This window comes from Ambystoma mexicanum, chromosome 6q (assembly GCF_040938575.1).
Source record: "Ambystoma mexicanum isolate Mex_15411 chromosome 6q, UKY_AmexF1_1, whole genome shotgun sequence".
NCBI lineage: Eukaryota > Metazoa > Chordata > Amphibia > Caudata > Ambystomatidae > Ambystoma > Ambystoma mexicanum.
The window spans coordinates 354,370,011-354,391,428 of NC_090937.1; the positions used below are offsets into that span (position 1 = coordinate 354,370,011).

Below are 21,418 nucleotides of genomic sequence, written 5' to 3' on the forward strand. Positions count from 1 at the left end.
TGCATTGTGTACCCTGTGTGGGGAGCCTCAAGATGGGGCTTGAAGGGCCTGATCTAGCCCAATGGCCTTATGTTACTTTTGAACCTTAAATAGATATGTTCCACTTATGTGTATGTTGCTAACTTGATGCCAAAGAAAAGATATAGTAAATTATATTGAAAATAAGCTTTGAGCAAATAGCACACACCAGCATTAGATGCAACAGCATCTGCTACCCTAACAATTATTTCTTTCATGAACACAAGTGAGAAAATACTTGAAAATAACATAATAGATCTCATCTTGGAATGTTTAGAGACCCCCTGCCAAAATATTGGACATTATTGAACAAGTCAAATTGTGAAATGGAGTAAGTACTGCGATTATCAGAAGCAGAGCACAGGGAGCCATTGGATTGATGGACAATGTGACCTCTGTATTATTTGAGAGAAGACAGAGTTTTGGTAAAGACTGATTCCATGTTATTGGATAAGGCACCTAACGAGTCAATTCATGTTACAAAGTGCACACATTTCAATGTCATGTTTTAAAAAGCCACAGGTTCCACATCCCAAAAATAATTTATATTCAAAGGTTTGGTAAGTCTTCAGGCAAGATCATATCAACTTCTACAAACATTGATATTATATGTGCCTTGCACACACACACACACACGCATGCATAATACACACACACATGCGCACACACATGCGCATCACACACACACGCATCAGACACATGCACACATGTGCATCATGTGCACTCAAGCGCACACACACACGCACACACACACATGCACACACATACACACTCACCCACACACACACACACCTATCACCCTGACAAACTGTATACTTGCTGCACAATTTATTTTTATTTTTTTCTCATAACAGTATTGCAAAATCAAAAAGTTCCACATGTTTCACTTCCACAATGTAAATTATCCAGGTTTAGCATGCTGCAGTTTTAACACTCAACATTCTTTTGTTCTCCATGAATTGGAAAAGGCTAAATGTAAAATTTGCCAAGGTCACTTCCGAATGTCTGTATTTGTATGCCAAACAGCAATATGAAAGGAAATACATTATTTCTAGCACAGGTTGGAAGTGAATTTGGAAGATTGCTGATTGTGGGGTCATGGAAACACTTAGCAATCTGTGTCACGCCTATGTAGGTACTGTAGGCATGAAAGTTGGCCTTATCGGCATGATGTTTAAGTGTCCTGAAGAATACTGTTTATTGTGAGATGACAGAAACTGGTAGACATCTTTCAGTACAGTGTCATATTTAGGGGTTTTGAACTATTGCATTGGGGTATCAGACGCAGTGAAATGAATGGAAACAGTTTCAGTTGAACAGCATCTATTGCTGCAAACAATTCTCCTAATCTTTCTGGATTAGCGCACACCGAATCAATCACTCTCCTTTTGAAACTAGCTTGCAGCCATGTCACAGCATCACAGCTCAAAGCTTGCTTGGTCTGGAGCTCAATTTGCAAATGCTTTAAAGGATGCATAGAAACCCACATCCACTGTGTATAACACACACCTGCCTTTAAGCAATATACTGAATCAGCTGGCATATGACGGCCCCATCCCCCAGTGCCACAGAACAATTCTTCACAATTAAATAACTGTAGTGTCCACAACAACATCCTGTAGCTCCTGCTGGGGGCTCAATACCACTACCTATAACGCTCCATGATTGGAACCTTGATAACAATGCTGCCTGAGATGTATAACCCATAGTGATAACAAAGCATTGGGATCTGTCGCAGTTCCTTGGGCTCATGGCTTGCCATGGCATCCAAAAATCCCCACCCTCTTGCCGAGGCATTCACAAGGTACTGGTTGCCAAGACCCCTTGCAAAACCAGAATGCCAATCTCCATCTTCGGACTGCCCCATCTATTCACCCGTGTTGAAGCAACCCAAAAGCCATTCTGAATCTGTGGAGGACACCCGCCACCCCCATCATCCTTGGGTCTGGTTGACACCAAAAACATTTGGTGCTTGTTGCCACTCCAAAACAGTCAGCGCTTGTTGGCCCCCAAAGCAGCCTGGGCGTGTTGAATCTGTTGCAGAAAACTCCATAAATCCAACGGCTGACGGTTGTCGGCTGGAACATTCCACATCCATAGTGTCTGGACGCTGTGCCATTCCGCTGTTGAAATACATGTTGTCTATAAATAAAAACAAAAATAATGTAGAATCAGAATAGAACATCTTTTACACAATGAGAATCACTGCATTGTGATATTGAAATATATTTTTAAAACAAGTTTTATTTTCAAACATTAATGGATACTGTGTTATGAATCCCCATGGCCCAATGGTAAACACACTAAAAATCAACCTTTTCAACAGTTTGTGTGAAAGAATCTCGGCTACACCTGTTCATCAAAATGTGTTATCTTTGACAAAAAAAACTCAAATCCCACAGTGCAAGGCCTGCCAAAATTGGAAGTTCACGGCTGGAGTTAAAACTGTATTTTAAAAAGGCTATCCCAGGGTATTACGCTTCTATCTCGCAGATGACAACTAAAGAGCTATGCGCTTAAGCAACCCATTGAAGCTTTCAAATGTGAAAGATGCGGCCTAACAATCTGTGCTTCCCTTGCACACAGAGAATAGACACAAAAGCTTTTTACTGCCTAAGTCCTGTAATTTGTAGCACTTTGCTTACACAAAACAAAACATTTAAAATGTAACACCTACTTGTAAATACAAAATGAGTTCAATAGACCCATTAGGCACTGGCTAAAACATGAACCAATACAGTCGTTGGAACTTGAAAGAACCCCGCTTTTACACAGCGCCAATCACCTCTTCGAAAATATTCAAAAACAATATTCCAGCCACCGCAATACATAACATGGTACATCTTATGTAACCCCCTGGCAATTGCCACCATAAACATTTCAACACTTCAAGCAGTTTGTACTAAAGAATCTCGGCTATGCCTCTTCATCAAAATGAGTGATCTTTAAAAACTAAAGTCCAACAGTGCCTGTTCTGCCAAGATTGGAAGTTCACAAAACCCCTTGCATCCTTCATACACAGCGACCCCTGAGGGTGTTGAATCGGGTCATTAATAGTCTGTGATGAATATTTTGCACACTTAAAATATGGCCTGGGCGCTAAAACAATGCAGTGCAGATGTGCCGGCCTGCAGATATGCTGCCTCACAAAAAGATAATTTTATTCCATGTCTTTCAAGGCTGTGACTTGAACAAGTGCAATAAGGGTTTAATTCGTGAAAGACTTCTAATGCAGTTTTATTTGAAAACTTTGATTGGATTTTTCAAAAACTGGAGTTTTGGGATGGTTTTAAGGGGTGAAGTGGCAACCTTAAAAAAGAAATAAACTGATATCTGATACAGCGACATACAGTTTAACTTGGAAGGCATTATTTGCAGAATATGGAAATGCTTGCCAAGTCTCTTTCAGTGCAATCATAAATGTCTCAGAGAAATTCCACATTTGTCATTTCTCAAGCATAATTGTTGCTATATTGCATCACTGATTTTGTTCCCTCACTCAGGCTCTAGTATGCAGCAGCATCACATGTGCAAGAATATACTAATACCACAGACTTATCACATGGGTATACTAGCTGCCCCTTTGTGACAAGGACAAACAGTGAATCTGCAAAGTTTGAAAAATAAAAAGCCACGGTATTACAGGCCATTTACCACTGCACAAGGCCCCATTAATAAAAGGCTAAGTAGGTTGTAGGTTTGGAAGGTCTGATTTTTCAAAGAGTTCACATTATTTGGAGTAACCCCAACCCCCTTTTTGTACACTTAGAGCATGGTAGACTTAAATAATTGTGCAAGATCACACACTTTGGGTAAACATCGAAACCAGGATTTTAACACATCAAAAATAAAAGGCCCTGTTCATTATCAGTTTCTCCATATGGAACCCCAGTTGGAAAGGGGCAATTAATAGGATGATGACGTCCACAATCAATAAAAGGATTCAAACAATTGCATTATTTAATGGACACATTCATCAATGTAAATTGGAACAAGTCAAGCCCAAAACAATATAGCCTCACACACACACGGCATCAACAAGTGCATTGGTGAAACACTGTACATACATAAGACCCTTTAAAGAGAATGCTCCCTCTATAATTTTGACCTCATCACAAATAAAAATGGTGAAACACGCGCCAATGTTTTGCCACCCAGCGCAGCTTATCATTAGCATTAATAACAACATTGTTTGTAGATCAATCCCTGTGCCGTCCTTTAAAAAACCTTTAAAGCCCATAAACCTCTAGACAGAGTCTTCCAGGGGCTGAACCATCATCGTGCTTCACCCAACTCCGTTTAAGGAAAGGGCACCAACTCCGTTTAAGGAAAGGGCACCGGCTGATCTAAACACATACAACTTTACATACAAAACCCAAAATCGGCCTAACATCTAGATCCTTATAGCCATGTGTTGCAATTGTCTATTTTCTACATGTCAGAATAACAGCCATCCAGTTGTACAGCACAGCTATACAGGGTGCTTTGAAAGGATACATTCAAAAAAATATATAACACCCCCGACCCCCATCTTGGGAGGATAGTTCAGGGGCAACGCGCTCACCTTGGAAGCAAGACAATGCAGAGCAACACAGGTTCAATCCCTGGGTCCGCGCTTTGAAACCTCTGGGTATTAAGCGCGTTATAAATACCCAATTAAAATAAATAAATAAAAGACAATACATGTTTACTTAAAAAATAAAAAGCAGCTCACCTTTTTTTCACTGCAAATCCTTAATTCGATCCGTAAACAAAGGAGCTTGCTCCCAATCAAAGGCCCAGTAGGGGGTCGCAGTCCTCTGACCCGGTCCCACTGAGCAATGATAAATCCAATTAGCTGCTTAGAGTTCCCTCCCCTGCCAGCAACTCCACAGGGACCCACTCGAGATAGCGAAGTTTCCTCTCGATTTGTGCCATTGAACAACATTTTTTCCAGAAGTTGGACGCAAACTGGCTGCCTCGATCAGAGACCAGAACTGATGGGAAGCCATTTAGTTTAACAATACTTTCCAGGAACACTTTCGCTAAACTGGATGCATCTGGGAGACCCTTGGAGGAAGGAAGTTTGCCATCTTTGAGAATAAGTCAATGGGGGTCATTACGAGGTAGCCATGGTGCTAAAAGCACCATGGCTACCTCCAACCTCGTAATATAACCTTCAGATATTGCAGGTTTCTATGGTCCGTGATTACCGTAATGGTGTGCCTGGGCCCTAAGAGATAGTGTCGCCATGCCTTAAAAGAGGATTTAATGGCCAGGAGTTCTTTGTCGGTAATAGCATAATTGATTTCCGGAGGTGGGAACTTTCGCGGCCAGAAGGCCACGGGGTGTAACTGGCCGGTTTCAGGGTCCCTCTGTGAAAGGACAGCCCCCATAGCCATACTGGAAGCATCCGTTTCCACGAAGTAAGGGAGGTCTGGACGAGGGTGTCGCAGGATCGGAGCGGAAGTGAATCTTTGTTTGAGTTCTTGAAAGGCTTTTTCTACTTCTTCGGTCCAATTGAATTTCTTGTTGTTTTTTCGTAATAGTACTGTGATCGGGTGTACAATCTGAGAAAAGTCTGGGGTGAATCGGCGGTAGAAGTTCGCAAAGCCCAGCATGCTTTGGGTCCCTTTCAGTGAAGTTTACCTAGCGCACATCCATTCTGATGCCTCCCGGAGTGAGGATAAAACCAAGGAATTCTACTTCGGTGATGTAAAAAAAGCATTTCTCGAGTTTCCCAAATAAGCGATGTTGACGGAGCTTGGTGAGAACACAGCTAACGTGCTTAACGTGGTCTTGCTTTGAGGCCGAGTACACCACAATGTCATCTATGTAAACCCAGGCGCAAACATCGATTAATTCCCTCAGGACATCATTCATGAAGTATTGGAATGCCGCGGGAGCGTTGCATAGCCCAAAGGGCATTACTTGGTATTCATACAAGCCATATTTGGTACGGAAGGCGGTTTTCCATTCATCTCCTTTACTAACTCGGACCAGATGGTACACTCTTCGAAGGTCCAATTTGGTATAAATATGGGCATCTTTGACTTGATCTAACATTTCAGGAATAAGTGGCAAGGGGTAGCGGTTCTTCACAGTGATCTGGTTTAATGTGCGGTAGTCGATGCAGGTCCTCAAGTCCCCTTCTTTCTTTGGTACGAAGAACAAAGGACTGGCTGCTGGGGACTTAGACGCTTAGACGGGTGGATGAATCCGTTTGCCAGGTACCGGTCTAGATAGGATTTCAGGTGGAGGTTTTCTGGTTCTGAGAGTGCATAGATTCTGCCGAAAGGGATTTGTGCACCTGGAATGAGGTCGATCTGGCAGTCATAAGGTCTGTGCGGTGGTAGTGTATTAGCTTGATCTTTTTGGAACACATCCTGGAAATCTTGGTATTCACTTGGTAGGGTGTTAGTTACTCCAAGTGTTGATGCTGCCGTTTTGGGAATCGCAGGGGTACAGAAGTCAGGTTTCTGTTCTTGGTAACAGCAGGCAGGGGTGCAATCATTGGGGAAGTTCAAATTCCGTGCACGCCTATCAGAAGATTGTGAGCAACCAACCATGGCATCCCTAATATTAGCCGGAACTGAGGTGCCTTGATGAGATCAAACAAAATGGACTCCCGGTGCCCATCCTGGCACAGCAAGGTTACCCCGGCTGTACATTGGGTTACTAGTCCGGAAGCAATTTCTGTCCCATCCACAGTGGTTACCTTGTCCTTGGTTGGCTTTGAACATAAAGGAAGCCCCATCTCTGCTGCCAGTTCTTGATCAATATAATTCCCAACTGCTCAACTGTCTATGTATGCCTCAACGGCGTGCATCCGAGATGGTCGTTGGTGGTTAATTAAGATCACTGGTATTGCAAAGTGCGAGGTCAGTGGCTCTTTCTTCTCACTCGACAAACTGCCCTCTATGTTTTCTGAGCTGGGTAGTTTTCCGACTCCTTAACCTCATCCTTCTCTGTGGCCCCTACTGTTCTCCTTGGAGGTTTCACTGGGCAGTCCTTAAGGAAGTGTCCTGTTTTTCCGCAGTACAAACATAGTTGCTGTTGTCTTCTTTTGTCTCATTCTGTTTTTGTTAATGGGGGTCATATCCCTCCAATTTGCATGGGTTCTACAGTGTTTTCTGGCACACGTGATGCATTGTCCCTTGGTCGAACATACACGGCTCAAGGGTCCATCCTAGACCGATCTGCCTTTCGATCCTGCAATCGGTGATCTAGTTGCACAACCAAGTTGATGAATTCAGTACAGTCTCTGGGTGGGTCAACCACCTGGGCTAGAACGTCCTTCAATTCGCCTTGTAGGCCTCGGTGGTATAACGTGGTTCTTTTGTTTTCCAGTCATCTAGCTTCAGCAACCAGTCTATTGAAGGTGGCAATGTACGTTAATAAGTCTTGATTCCCCTGTCGGAGTGACAAGAGTTTGTAGTCTACTGCTTGTTCTTGGGTATGACGGGCAAACAGTTTTTCCATTTCCCTCTGGAATCCCCCAAAGTCATGTAACAAGGGATCATCATGGGTTACCTGTGGCACCGGCCAGTCCGCTGCGCTACCACTCAGGTATGACAAAACAAAAGCTACCCGAGCTTGGTCGTTGGGGTATGCCCCAAACCTACAAAGAAAGTGAAGAGGACACTGATTCATGAATGCAGCATACTTCCTTGGGTCGCCTAAGAACCGTTCCGGTGGTGCTAGGGGAACTGCTCCGGGTATCATAATTTGCACTGGGGTGGATGATAAGGTGGATGCTTGTGTCATTGGGTTGTTTCCGGGCAAAGGAGTCTGTCCTGCCTGTGATTGTAGGAACTGCCTACCGATCTCTTCAGTGCGATCCTTGGTTACTACTAGATTCCTCCGGAGGGCATTGGTCTCTTGCCTGGCAGATTGAACTTCGGCGCGTAGTTGTCCTAACAATTGAGCCAATTGGTCGATTTCTGATGTCTCCATGGTGCCTAGGTGGATTAGTTATTTGGAGGCTTGGCGTTCTGTTACGCTCACCTGGTATCCACGGGGACACCACTCAGCCCTGGTTGGTTGCCGGAATCTTCTCCCCAATTTCTGGATGGTATCTTCGGAGGCAGTCTAGCCTGATAACACAGGAGGGCTGGGGTCAAGACTGGCCGACTGAAGTAAGTATCCTTCCACCAACCTTTTGGCTTCAGCCCCCTGAGACCTTCTCCTCACCTTGTTGTAGTGTTAGGCGTGCTCTCTGTCCTGCCTTCTTAACAGGGGCGCATTGTCTTCAATGGGCGTGAGCGACCAAGTTACTTCACTGGCGCGTGCCCGTTCAAGTGTCTCTAAGGTAGGTTTTATAGTATAGCGCCGTTATCCTTACCTGCCTTTCATTTGATTAATAATGTTCTTCCTTTCTCCCTAGGTGCGCGGAGCTGTAGCGTGGGGAACTGGCTGGTTTGAGCCCTGCCGGTAAATGATGGCGCGAGATGTGCGCTTTAATGCGGTAAGTAAAGCGCTATGCACAGCACTGCTTTGTCTTGCCTTTGCTAACCTGCGTCCTCTCTTTCTTGCAGGTCACGGTGCTTCTCCAGTGGGTGTGGAACTCCAGAGCTATGCCGATTGGGAGGTGACAAGCCAGGTAAGCTTCTTGTGCTGTTAATAGCTTAGCAATGCCGGAGTATGCCTTTTCTAATGTCTTCTCTTTTTCCTTTTCAGGTCGCTTTGATCCGGTAGGTATGCTATGCCCAGAAGAAGCTGTTCACTGGAGTTGGGAAGCCGATGACAGGATGGAGATTGCAGGTAAGATTCTGCTGATGATGTTCTGAATCTTTCTGGGAATTTCTAGGTAGAGGCTGTTTGCGTGGTCAATAGTATCCGGAATATGATTGTGAGGGTTCTGTGAGGGAAGGAGAGGTAGGGGAGTAATCCTCTGAGTAGTCTTAGGAGGGTGAAGCATTTTTTGGTGATTGTGTTGACTTGCCATTCCAGGGATAGTCTGTTGTCCATGAGTATTCCTAGATTATTTACTATGTCGGTAGACTCCGGTTGCGTTCCCATGCCGGCCGGCCAGTCCAGTTGTGGGTTGCCTGAGTCGATTTCTGCGGGTGAGAGCATTATTTCAATTTTTGCCGGCCGGGTTCAGTTTAAGGTTGTTCATTGTCATCCAATTGTAGATGTCAGTGAGGCAGTTGCTGAGGCAGTTATTTTGTCCCTGGGTTGTGTTCGTTTTCACAATCAGCTGTATGTCGTCTGCGTAGTTGTAGGTGGTTAGTCCATGGGTTCGAATGATTTTCATCAGTGGGCACATGTAGATGTTGAGAAGCAGAGAAGAAAGGATGGATCCCTGTGGGACTCCACAGGATATATTTTTGGTGTTTGAGGTGAACGGTAGTAGGTAGGTTCTTTCGGTTTGTTAGGAATGAGGTAAACCACTTTAGTGCAGATTCCTGTGTGCCACATTCCAAGAGTCTTTTTATTAGTGTTCCGAGGCTGATTGCGTCAAAAACCACTGATATGTCCAATAGTATGAGGGCCGTTTGGGCATCGTCATCTGCGTTTATTTTAAGGTCATCCCATATCGATAGGAGTGCTGATTCATTGTTTCAGCGTATTAAAGTAGGATCTTCTTCACATGGTTCTCCAGGATCTTCGCTGGGTGGGGCAGGTTGGATATTGGTTGGTAGTTGCTCGAGTCTTCTGCCTTTTCAGATTCTGTTTTTTATCAGTGGTTTGATATATGCTGATTTGAAGGCAGAAGGTATGATTCCTCTTTTGAGTGATAGGTTCATTAGGTTCCAGAAGTGTGTCACTGGGGTTCTGTGGTTGAGGATTCCTTTGAAGATGTCAGGGGGACAGGGGTCCCCTGGGGATCCTGCAGGGTTGGTGGCCTTGATCAGTGGGGCAAAGGGTTCCTCTGTGATTGGTTCTAGGCAGGTGAGATTTGCTGTAGTCTGTGTTTTTCGCCTGTGTCTGTTGTTCGGCAGTTGTGGTTGTATTTGCCCGAGTTGTGTTCATGGTCTGCTGAATTGTTTCTATTTCTGATCTCAGGTGGTTGGTGATGTTGTCACAAAGTGCTTGCGTTGGGATTATCGAGTTCTTGCAGGGCGAGTTTATTTTTTGCTTTGAGGACTGTTGATTTATATAGTCCGAGCTGTCTTTGGTATTTTATTTTGTTTTGTCTGTTGTATTGCTCACTCCATTTTATTTGCATTTTTCGGTTGATTTCTTTTAGTTCTTTCAGTTCTTCTGTGAACCATTTTGCTGCTAGATTTTTTGGTGTGGCTTTGAATGGTTTTGCTGGTGACAGGTAGTCTAGGGCCTTGGTGATCCAGGTGTTGAGTATATTTTCTGCTGCGTGTACGGTTGTTTCGTGGGTTATGTTCTGGTTGGAAGGGTTGACTTTAGTAAGGTCTAGGTTCTTCCAGCTTCTTTTTCATTTCTTGCTTGCATGGAGTACTTCCTTTCTCGCTCGTAGGCGGTTTTGGAGTGTGATGTAGAATAGTATAAAATAATGGTTGCTCCGTACCATCAGTGTAGATGGCGCCGATGCGGATAGTCCTTCTCTGCAGAAAATTGCGCGAAAGATGTGTCCGGCATTGTGTAAGGATCCATTTATTATTTGCATGAAATACAATGTTTCCAGGAGTGCGCAGAGAGAGTTCACTGTGGTTTAATTTTCTTTTTCGAACCAAATGTTCAAGTCCCCCAGTATGACTAGGTTGTCGTGATAGGTTGATAAAATGGCGGCAGCAGCTAATTTTGTGCAAAGTTGGGGTTCTAAGATGGTGTCCTGTATATCAGGAGGAATACTATGTTGGTTTGGTCATTCAGTTCGGTCTTGATGAGGAGGGATTCACAGTCTTCTACGTTGGTTGGGATGAGTAAAGATGCTTGGATGTGTTGTTTGTGTATGATTGTAAAAAATAGTGGTTTAACAGAAAATTGGAAACCAAAGTTGGTTTTAGGTGGTCTTCTCACCAGGTGTAGTTTGGTCAATGTCACACAAAAAAGTTCAATCAAAAAGCAATGCTCGTAAGACCTTCTCCACTGAGCCTTTGCAGTGGTTTAAAATACTTTCAGAGTCTTTGGGTTCCTTGGGGTACCCTTCCCGAGTTTCAACTTGTTCAAGTTCCAAACATCACAAAAGAAATATAACACAGTTCCTTTTGAAGCTTCTCTGGGTTCCTTTCCCCAAGCTTCAATCCTTTCAACACTACAGAAGCAATAAGTCTCCAACTTGGTTGTGCCTCTAAGGGTTCCCTTCCCCAAAGCTCGGGCCTGTTTCAGCTTCCAACACAAAATAATTTTGGTCAAAATGAACTTTGGTTTCTTTGTTAGGCCTCTCAGTATTACCTTCCCCAAGCTCAGGCCCCTTTCAGTTTCAAACACCAGTTTAACTTGTCAGGATGTACCTTTCCCTTTTGACATAGTTCTTTCGCACACTCTTACTTGTTGGGTACAATAAGAAACTTTCAAAACTGCCTGGTTCTTTGCTCCTGCTCCTCCTATGCGTGGCCACTCTGATCTGCAACCCCTCTCTTTATTTCTTACACTTCTTTAGACCTTTCACCTTCAGGTGCTTCCTACACCCCTTCTAGTTTTAGCTTTTGCCTGTGCACACTTGCACCTTTCCTTTTCTGTTCCTTTTGTTTCACCATGCTCTCTTTCACTTTCCTTTTCGATCATGCCTCTTGCACACCTCACATCCTTTTGCTTCCCTGTGTACTCTTGCACTATCTGTTTCTTTCTCGTGCTTCACCTGCATGCCTAACACACTGTCCTTTCTTTACCGTGTACGTTTTGCATTTCTCTTCATCGTACACGTGTTACACTCTTGAAACTCTTCACATACCTTTCCTTTGCCTTTCTCTTCTTTTGAGCCACTAGCGCAACTTCCTTTCTTCTATTTCTTTTCTTCTGCTTATTTCTGATACTTTCTGTCATTCGCACACTTTCAAACCTTTCCATTCTGTGCCACTTTAAAATTGTGTCTTTCTCCCGCTCTGCTTCAGTCAAACGCACGCTCCCGAGTTTCCCTCACTCACTGGGTAGCGTTGCATTGACAAGTGGTTCCACTGGATTCACAGGGTTGAGGTCAGGGTCTCACCACTTGCCCGTCAGTCATCCTTGGGAACGCCACACCTCCCAAGGGAACAAGCATTTTACAAAACGCCACCAGCACTATACAGGCTGCCTTTCTCCAGTTCCCTATAGGCACGGCTCCCTAGCCACACTGCAGCCCCTCTTAAACACCAGGACAGCATCTCGACACACCGGTCTCCTCTAGGCTGTTCCTCCTGCTGCTCTCTGCTTCCTGGCTTCTCAGGTCTTCACAGCATTCCCAGGTCACTCACTTCCTTGTGTCAAACCACACTTTTTATAATGAAACAAATAGTCAAGTGGAGTCAGGTGTGAGTGGTCATTATCAAATGCCTGACCCTGCCTGACTTTATTCGTGGGACAACTTGAGTTCTGCCTATGGCAGGCTTCCCTTATTTTCCCCATGTTGTATCTATGGGTAATCTTTACTGCTCCTAGTTGCCTTCTCCTCCTCTCAGTATTTGTTGGAAATGGGGAAGGGGATAGGGTGAGATTGAAAATACCCCATGAAGGCTGCGGGGGAGTAGGTTGGGGTATTGTTGATTAGGTTGATGGCAGGGTATGCTGGTTTTGGCTCGTTCTGGCTGGTGATTTGTGTTGGTGCCCATCCTTTGTTCCATTCTTTGGTGATGTAGGGCGTGTAGAGGGTAATGGATTCTAGTTTGTCCCTGATTCTAGTTGGAGTATTGCCCATGGTGTAGTCCAGGTTGCGCTGGCTTGTCAATGAACGTGATGCATTTGCATCCCGATGGGGTCTCTATTTGTTTTGCTTCTTGCCCTTGGGTTTGTTGTCGGTGGTTTGTCTTTACTTACAAAGCAGTCATATGTGGAGAGGTAGCGAGCGTGCAGTCTGTCTTTGCTCTGTTCTTTGTATGTGTCCTTTGGCCATCTAGCCTCTTCTTCACCCAGTTTTTCGGAGTTGTGAGATCTTGCTGGCCCGTACCTTCCTGCTCGGCTGTGGTTTCCTTATTATTCCTGTTTTCCGTTCTATCTTCTTTGTCTTTCTTGTGGCAAGGCATGGTGCTTGGGTTGTGGGTTGGATTCCTTTCAGTGGGTGTCACCTTTGGATTGGCCTGTTTCCTGGTCCTTGGGGTTCAGTCTTTGCTGTTTGTGGTTAGTTGTTGAGGTTGTGGTTGTTGAACCAGGAGTTGTAAAACCTTGCAGATCGGTCCTTTACTGGTATTTCCTTTGAGACTCTGATGTGGTTTTTGATGTTTATCTTGGGGTCCTTTGGTTGTGGTTGTTGAACCAGGGGTTGCAAACCCTTGCAGTTTGGTCGTTTACTGGTATTTTCTTTGTGGCTCCGATGTAGTTTTTGGTGTTTATCTTGGGGTTCCTTTGGTTGATGTTGTAGGGTCGACTTGGTCTTGTTCTGAGGGTTCAAAGTTGGTAATTCGCCCAGGGTAGTTTCTGCTAAATTAGGTTGTTGGGTTGTTGTGTAGGTTTAGGTGAGTAGCTGTTCAGCACCTCTGAATGGGCCAGCTAGGGTGGTGGATATTAGGGTTGGTATGGGGCATGGTACTGTTAAGGGTTATTAAAACATAGGATGCAGCTGAGAAAGAGGGCGAACTGTGCGACTAGCTAACAGTTGAAGTGGTAGAGACCACATGGTTTGTGTGCAGCGGAAGAGGGATGACCGTTAGGGGTAGGACAGCCCAGCGGATAGGCAAAGTGTGGGATGGGCACACAGCAGTGGGGACGAGGGATAAAACTTGGGGTTGGAGCACCATGCTAGGTGGGGAGATCTGGGTTACAAAGAACCTGCAGTGGGTGGAAGTGTCTTGGTTCGAGACAGAACAATCACTCAAAGGGCACTTGTACCTTAGATACCAATGGATTGGGGGAAGCCTGAGCTGGGAGCACAGCAGCAGCGCTTAGCTTGTGGGTGCTTGTTAATTGGGACAGAAGCCAAAAATGGGGGGCACAATAGTATAAGTGGTGACACCTAGATTTAGGATACATGGCAAGTGGAGGAAAGGCCTAGATTGAAGACAACAATAAAAGTGGTGTAATACCTCGATTTGGGATACCTGGCAAGTGGGTAAATTGAGGACACAATGTCTTGATGTATGAGCGCTTTACAAATACACAATAAATAAATAAATAAAAGTGATGAGACATAGATTTGGGACACCTGGCATTTGGGAGAAAAGCCCAGACCGAGGATACAACAGCAAAAGCGGCAAGACCCAGATTTGGGGTACCTGGCAATTGGGAGAGAGACCTATATTGTAGACAGCTGGCAGGTGGGAGAAAAGCCAATTTTGAGGACACAACAGCAAACAGTAACACCTACGTTTGGGACGCTTGGCAAGTGGGAGACAGTCCTATGTTAAGAACACACCAGTAAAAGCAGTAACACCCAGATTTAGGATACCTGGCAAGTGGGAAAAAAGTCTAGATTGAGGAAACACCAGCAAACGTTAACACCTAGATTTGGGATATCTGGCAAGTGAGACATAGTCCTATGTTGAGGACACAACAATAAAAGTGGTAACTCCAGGATTTGGGATACCTGGCAATTGGGTAGCTTGAGGACACAACAAAAAAAGTGTTAACACCTAGATGTGGGATACTTGGTAAGTGGGGAGAGGCCTATGTTGAGGACACAACAGCAAAAGGGGTAACACCGAGATTTGGGATACCTGGCAATTGAGTAGCTTGGGGACACAACAAAAAAAGTGTTAAGACCTAGATTTGGGATACCTGGTAAGTGGGAGAGAGGCCTATGTTGAGGACATAACAGTAAAAGCGGTAACACCTAGATTTGGGATACCTGTCAAGTGGTAATGCCTAGATTTGGGATATGTGGCAAATGGGAGAGAGTCCTATGTTGAGGACACAACAGTAAAAGTGGTAACAAGTAGATTCGGGATACCTTGCAAGTGGGACAAAAGCATAGATTGAGGACACAACAGCAAACGGTAACACCTAGAATTGGGATACCTGGCAAGTGGAAGAGCGGCCTAGATTGAGGACACAACAACAAATGGTAACACATAGATCTGGTTAAAATGTACCAAAGAGATAGGTGTCCCCCTCATCGTGAATTTAGGAGTGGTGGTCTGCGACACGGACAAATAAGACATGGAGGTGATGAGACAATTAGACAACCCAGACTTCTATCTTAAATAGAGTGGAGACCCGACTGAAAGCATCAGGAAGGAAATCACTTTGATTTCTGCACGTGCCCGTGACATTGGAGTCATAAGCGAAAAAGAATTCCAATTCTTAACAACCAAAGGCACCAGGACCCCTCTTATATACATTTTGCCCAAAATACACAAGGACTGTCTTAATCCTCCGGGCAGGCCCATTGTGTCTCTTTATGGTTCTATTTTAAAACCTGTTGGCCAATTTTTGGATTTTTTCCTTGAACCTTTAGTGGCTAGGTTAGATACCTATTTAGCTGATACTACCGATGCTATTGTACACTTGGAAGGACTACCTTTCAATCCAGATACCAATATGCTGATCACATTGGACGTGGAATCGCTCTATTCAAATATCCCTCAACTAGAGTCTCTTAACATCATGAAGGAATTTCTTGATTCTAGAAGTGTTCCCCAACTTATTCCTAGCAAATTTTTGATTGAGCTCCTCGTAGTAGCCCTAACCAAGAAGTTTTTTCGGTTTAAGGAATATTTCTATCTACAAATTAAGGGTACGGCTATGGGGGCAGCTTTTGTCCCCAACTATACAACCCTATATATGTGGAAATTTGAAGAATCCTTCATTTTAGAGGACTCAAACCCCTACAAGCATGCTGTGGTATTTTACAAACATTATATTGATCATATCATCATCATATGTGACAAGGAAAAAGGGAATTATGAAGAGTTCTTACTATGGATTAACACACTGGACGTCAATTTACAATTTACCATGTCTACCAGCAACCAGTCCATACCATTCCTGGATCTCTTAATTAAGATTGAGGATGGGTATACCATTGTGGCCCTTTACCGCAAGGAGACCGATAGAAAAACTATTCTTCGGTTTGACAGTTATCATTCACAATCCTTATGCAAAAGTATTCCATATGATAAATTTTTAAAGATCAAGACGAAATTGCACTAAAACAGAAGATTTTGGTACTCAAACAGACATCATACAAGACAGGTTATCTCAAAGAGGATACCCGTCCTACTTGCTCAGACAATCTCGTAAGAGGGCCAAGACTCAACATCGGGAGATACTGCTAGTCAGAAATACCAAAGAAAATATCACTAATGCATGACTAGTTTGTGCCATGACCTTCAACACGTATCACATTGCCATCAAAAAAGCTATTTGCAAACATTGGTACCTGTTACAGTTAAATAACCCTACACTTGAACATCCCACTCATGCATTAAAAAAGGCAAGACTTTGAAAGATTGGCTTTCCCAAGCGGATAGAGCTCAAGTGAAAAAAAGCCCCAAGACTATCCCAGCTCTTTGGGAGTCCAAAACCGATTCATGGACATTTCCCTTGTTGCTATTGCCGCCAATGAGAATCAACCACTGCATTTACTTCAGTTATTATGAATCTGAAGTCGTGGTATCTTAAAGATCACACTAAGTGCAATACCAAGAATGTTATTTATGTCATCATTTGTCCTTGTTTGAAATCATATATTGGGAAAAACTCCAGACCCCTAAAACGTAGAATTACGGAACACATAGCAAATATTAAGACTAAATGCATGACATCCCCTTTAGAAGCTCATTTTGTCGAATACAACCACAGTTGTGAAGACCTCAAATGGTGGGCATGTGAACATATAAGAGGAACTGATTCTAATGCAACTGCCACCAGTTCGGCCCTGAGGGAACAATGGTGGATGTAAAACACCCAAAGTTATTACACGGGGCTCAATCAACAGGAAGAATGGCTTCAATGCGCCTAACTCATTATTTACATTAGGGCCCCTCCTGTCTCTCGTTTTGCCCCTCTGTGTGATAATTTTTCCTACTTTTGGGAGTTGCAGAATGTATTAAAGAACAAGCTCTATGACACACTAACCTAAAGTTTATTGTGTTCATAAATTGATGTTCATGTTGATTACTTTTAATGACAACTACTCGAATGTCCAGCCAGAGCACGGGTTTTTGGCCATGACAGATACACCGTCTGAGGATTAATAATATGAACTTGTCAACATTAGCTTGTCAAGTTCAGCCTTGCATATAATTGATTTTGCAAGGTGCAAATTTGCGGACTGCTACTTTGTGCTGTTTTGGCTGCATTCATGGTCACAAATTACATGTTTCTCATTTTAGGAATGTTCTTTAAGCTTTATAGGCTTTGGATTGTCCATTCTGCAAGCCAGGACACGTAGTCAACACACGTAACATATGCCGAGATACATTCAATACGGTCTAGTCCTATTTTTACTACCATGACTAGTACGCGATAGGAAAGTCATGTGTATTGATACTCCCCCTTTTCCGGCCGGCAAGCGCTGATCACACGGATGCGTGCGAACGCCAAGTTGCCTGCCTTTATGCAGCTCCAGACGGAATGGGTAAGCTGCATTGCTCTCCGACTCCACTGTATTACAGTCTGTGTTACTTTAACCCACTTGACTGGACATCTGGTTCAGTTGTCGGGCCTTTTCGTGGATGGCACTTAATGAATTTTCCTGCAGCCACGCTGCGTTTACAGTTCTGCGCTAGACAACTGCAGGTATAGTTCAAACTGGTGCGCTTGAATGAGATAACGGCTTATGTGTTTTGCTGAGACTGATGCAGAATGGGCTGCATCACACAATAGTCTCGAACTTTAAATACCTGCTCTCTAAATATTTGATTTGGTCGCCTTATACGCCCAATACACATGCAGAAGTTTCATATACTTAGAAAACCGAGACATGAAAGGTGTCCTCCTCTTTCATTGTATTCACAATATATGAGATCGGAGTAGACATTATTAGCACTACCTCATTTTGTCTATTCCTTTTTTCTTTAGGTCTCGTATTAAGATCCTTGACGAGCCTGTATTATGAACATAACACATGGGCATCACTTACAACTACAGCCTGTTGGATTTCAACTTTCATTTGGAACTAGATGTCTCTAGACCTCACGGATTTGAGTTGATAGGTGAGTTCTATATTCCCATTTGCCTTTTAGCCTGAAGCTGGTGGGTTTGTCACCTGTGTTTTTCCCCTCTTTTGAACTAGGGATTGTATTTATCCCAGATCTTTTGTCTTTTGTCTCCACAGTAAAACTGCATTGCATCTGTTTTTGGATTGAGCTCGAGTTTTTGAAGAAATTGTTCCAAGACTCCCATGTGGCAGAAACAAGGGTGTTTATTGTTCTCCCCATTGATTTATCGGATTGAACTAGAGACTGGTGGAGTTGGGTGGTTGGCTGGGTCAGCTGATTTAGAGTTCTAACTCTGTTTTTAAAAATTGTTTCCTTTTTAGAATGTATGTTTCCATTTTACCACAAGAATGTTGCCAGAAGAATCTTGTCGCACAAGAATAAGTGGAGACATCTAAGCAGCATCAGTTATTAATTTGAGTGTGTTATTGTCTCATAAATGATGTTTATGATGCCTGTCCTGAGGAAGATGATCATCAGTCCTTCATGACTAGACTTTGTTAATCGTCAATACTACTAAGATTAGGATATTTGGGTGGCATGTTTGACAGTTCTCTTCTGTCCCCGAAACCTGTAATTGACGCATAGCACTTTAATCTTGATTAATTATCTTGCATTTGTCTTTCACTTTGTTAGATACCCTTGAGAATCACAGTCTAACTCTATGTGAACTTTGGATTGCGTGGAGAGAGTTCTGTTCTTCTCACATTATATATTGGTGTCTATTGAACAATCCATTTGCACATTAAATTTCAAGGAATATATGTGTTTTTCTTGATTGTAATGACGTTTTGTGCTTTTTAATAATACCTTATGTTGGGATGAATTAAAGAATTAATATTCAGGTATTTTTTATATCATGTTTACTATATTAATAACATTTGAATACATATTTTGTTTTTTATTTTTCTGACCTGGTTCACTTTCCCATTCACCAGTAGAAGTTTATTACTTGTATTGTTCCATGAGACATAATCCCCCTTGTGCTCTGAACACCTAGATCTGGGGCACCTGGCAAGTGGGACAAATGGCAAGTGGGAGAAAAGCCCTGAATAAGGACACAATAGCAATGCCAGCTACGTCCAACTAGCACAGTGGGCCTAGATGCCAGATATGGCTAACTAACATTGCTGGCATAGATGACAGATATGGTTAACTAACACAGTTGGCCTAGATGCCAGATATGGCTAACTAACACAGTTGGCCTAGATGCCAGATTTGGCTGACTAACACAGTTGGCCTAGATGCCAGATTTGGCTGACTAACACAGTTGGCCTAGATGCCGGATATGGCTAATTAACACAATTGGCCTAATTGCCATATATGGCTAACTAACACAGTTGGCCTAGATGTCAGATATGGCTAACTAACACAGTTGGCCTAGATGCCAGATTTGGCTGACTAACACAGTTGTCCTAGATGCCGGATATGGCTAATTAACACAATTGGCCTAAATGCCAGATATGGCTAACTAACACATTTGGCTTAGATGCCAGATATGGCCGACTAACACAGTTGGCCTAGATGCCAGATATGGCTAATTAACACAGTTGGCCTAGATGCCGGTTATGGCTAATTAACACAATTGGCCTAAATGCCAGATATGGCTAACTAACACAGTTGGCTTAGATGCCAGATATGGCTAACTCACACAGTTGGCATAGAGCCAGATATGGCTAAATAACATGGTTGGTCTAAATGCCAGATATGGCTACCATACAATCATGGGCTATGTGCAGCAGACTGCAAGCTTTTAGGTAATAAGAGTGGTGGGACAGTTCAATGGGCAGCAGTAATGGTTGTTCCCTCTGCCTGGACATGGTTTACTTTTTCAGTCGCTGCTGGTTGACAGCTGCGCTGCAGACTCCACAGGCGAACCCAGACTCTAGCTGCTTCTTCCGGAGCTGTCCTTTGCCTCAGGCCCTTAGCCGGCGTGGCTGCACAGGCAGTGGGCTGCCCTGGATGGTCGCACTAAAGAGGATTCAGGGAGCAAATTGGGTGGTGAGGGGAGGGCTATTGGGGGTAAGTGGACCAAAGCATTGAAGCAGGGGAAGAAGGCAGCTGCAGAATGTGTGAAGCACCAAAAACAGCAAAAGGAAAGGTAGGCACATGGATAAAAATCCAAATAACTGGGGTTTGGAAGCAGGGGCAATCACCCGTCCTCCGGAGCTAAAGTGGAGTACAGGGGTGGCCTCAGTTGTTCGTAAACGTGCACTAGTGGGTGTGGGCACCAATGGGGTGATGGGAGGGCTATGGGGTGGGCAAGTAGACCAAAGCAAGGAAGCGGGGGAGGAAGGCAGCAACAGAGCATGTGAAGCACCAAAAACCACTAAAAGAAAGGTAGGGAGACGGGGAAAAAATTCACAAAATGGGGGTCTGAAAGCAGGGGCAATCAGGCACAACACTCACCTGTACTCTGGAACTAACGTGGAGTACAGGGGTGGCCTCAGTTGTTCTTAAACTTGCACTAGCGAGTGCAGGCACAAATGGGGATGAGGGGGTCTATGGGCTGGGAAAGTGGATCAAAGCAAAGAAGCAGGGGAAGAAGGCAGCTACAGAGCATGTGAAGCACGAAAAACAGCAAAAAGAAAGGTAGGCACACAGAAAAAATTCAAAAAATGGAGGGCAGGAAACAGGGGCAATCCGGCACAACACTAACCTCTACTCTGGAGCTAAAGTTGAGTACAGGGGTGGCATCAGTTGGTCCTAAGCTTGCACTAGTGAGTGCGGGGTGAGGGGAGGGCTACGGGGTGGGCAAGTGGACCAAAGCAAGGAAGCAGGGGAAGAAGGCAGCTACAGAGCGTGTGAAGCACCAAAAACAGCAAAAAGAAAGTAGGCACATGGAGAAATAAAATGCATAAAATGGGGGTCTGGAAGCAGGAGCAATCATGCACAAACCTCTGGAGCTAATGTGGAGTACGGGGGTGGCCTCAGTTGTTCCTAAACTTGCACTAGCGAGTGCGGTGGCGAGGGAAGGGCTATGTGGTGGGCAAGTGGATCAAAGCAAGGAAGCAGGGGAAGAAGGCAGCTGCAGAGCCTGTGAAGTGCCAAAAACAGCACAAAAGAAAGGTAGGCACACAGGAATAAAATGCAAAGTATCGGAGTCTGGAAGCAGGGCAATCATGCACAACACTCACCTGTACTCCGTACCTAAAGTGGAGTACAGGGGTGGCCTCAGTTGTTCCTAAACTTGCACTTGCGAGTGCGGTGGTCAATGGGGGTGAGGGGAGGGCTATGGGGTAGGCAAGTAGACCAAAGCAAGGAAGCAG

The 21,418-nt window shown here is 44.1% G+C and overlaps 1 long non-coding RNA gene across 1 annotated transcript in view; it reads right to left on the reverse strand.

The window, feature by feature from the left end:
• Positions 1-831: 831 nt before the first annotated feature.
• Positions 832-21,418, reverse strand: part of LOC138515510 (uncharacterized) — a 38,983-nt gene continuing 18,396 nt past the window's right edge. Inside the window, exon 2 of the long non-coding RNA XR_011282038.1 lies at positions 832-2,160. This is a non-coding gene — a long non-coding RNA (uncharacterized lncRNA). The remainder of the gene's footprint in view (positions 2,161-21,418) is intronic.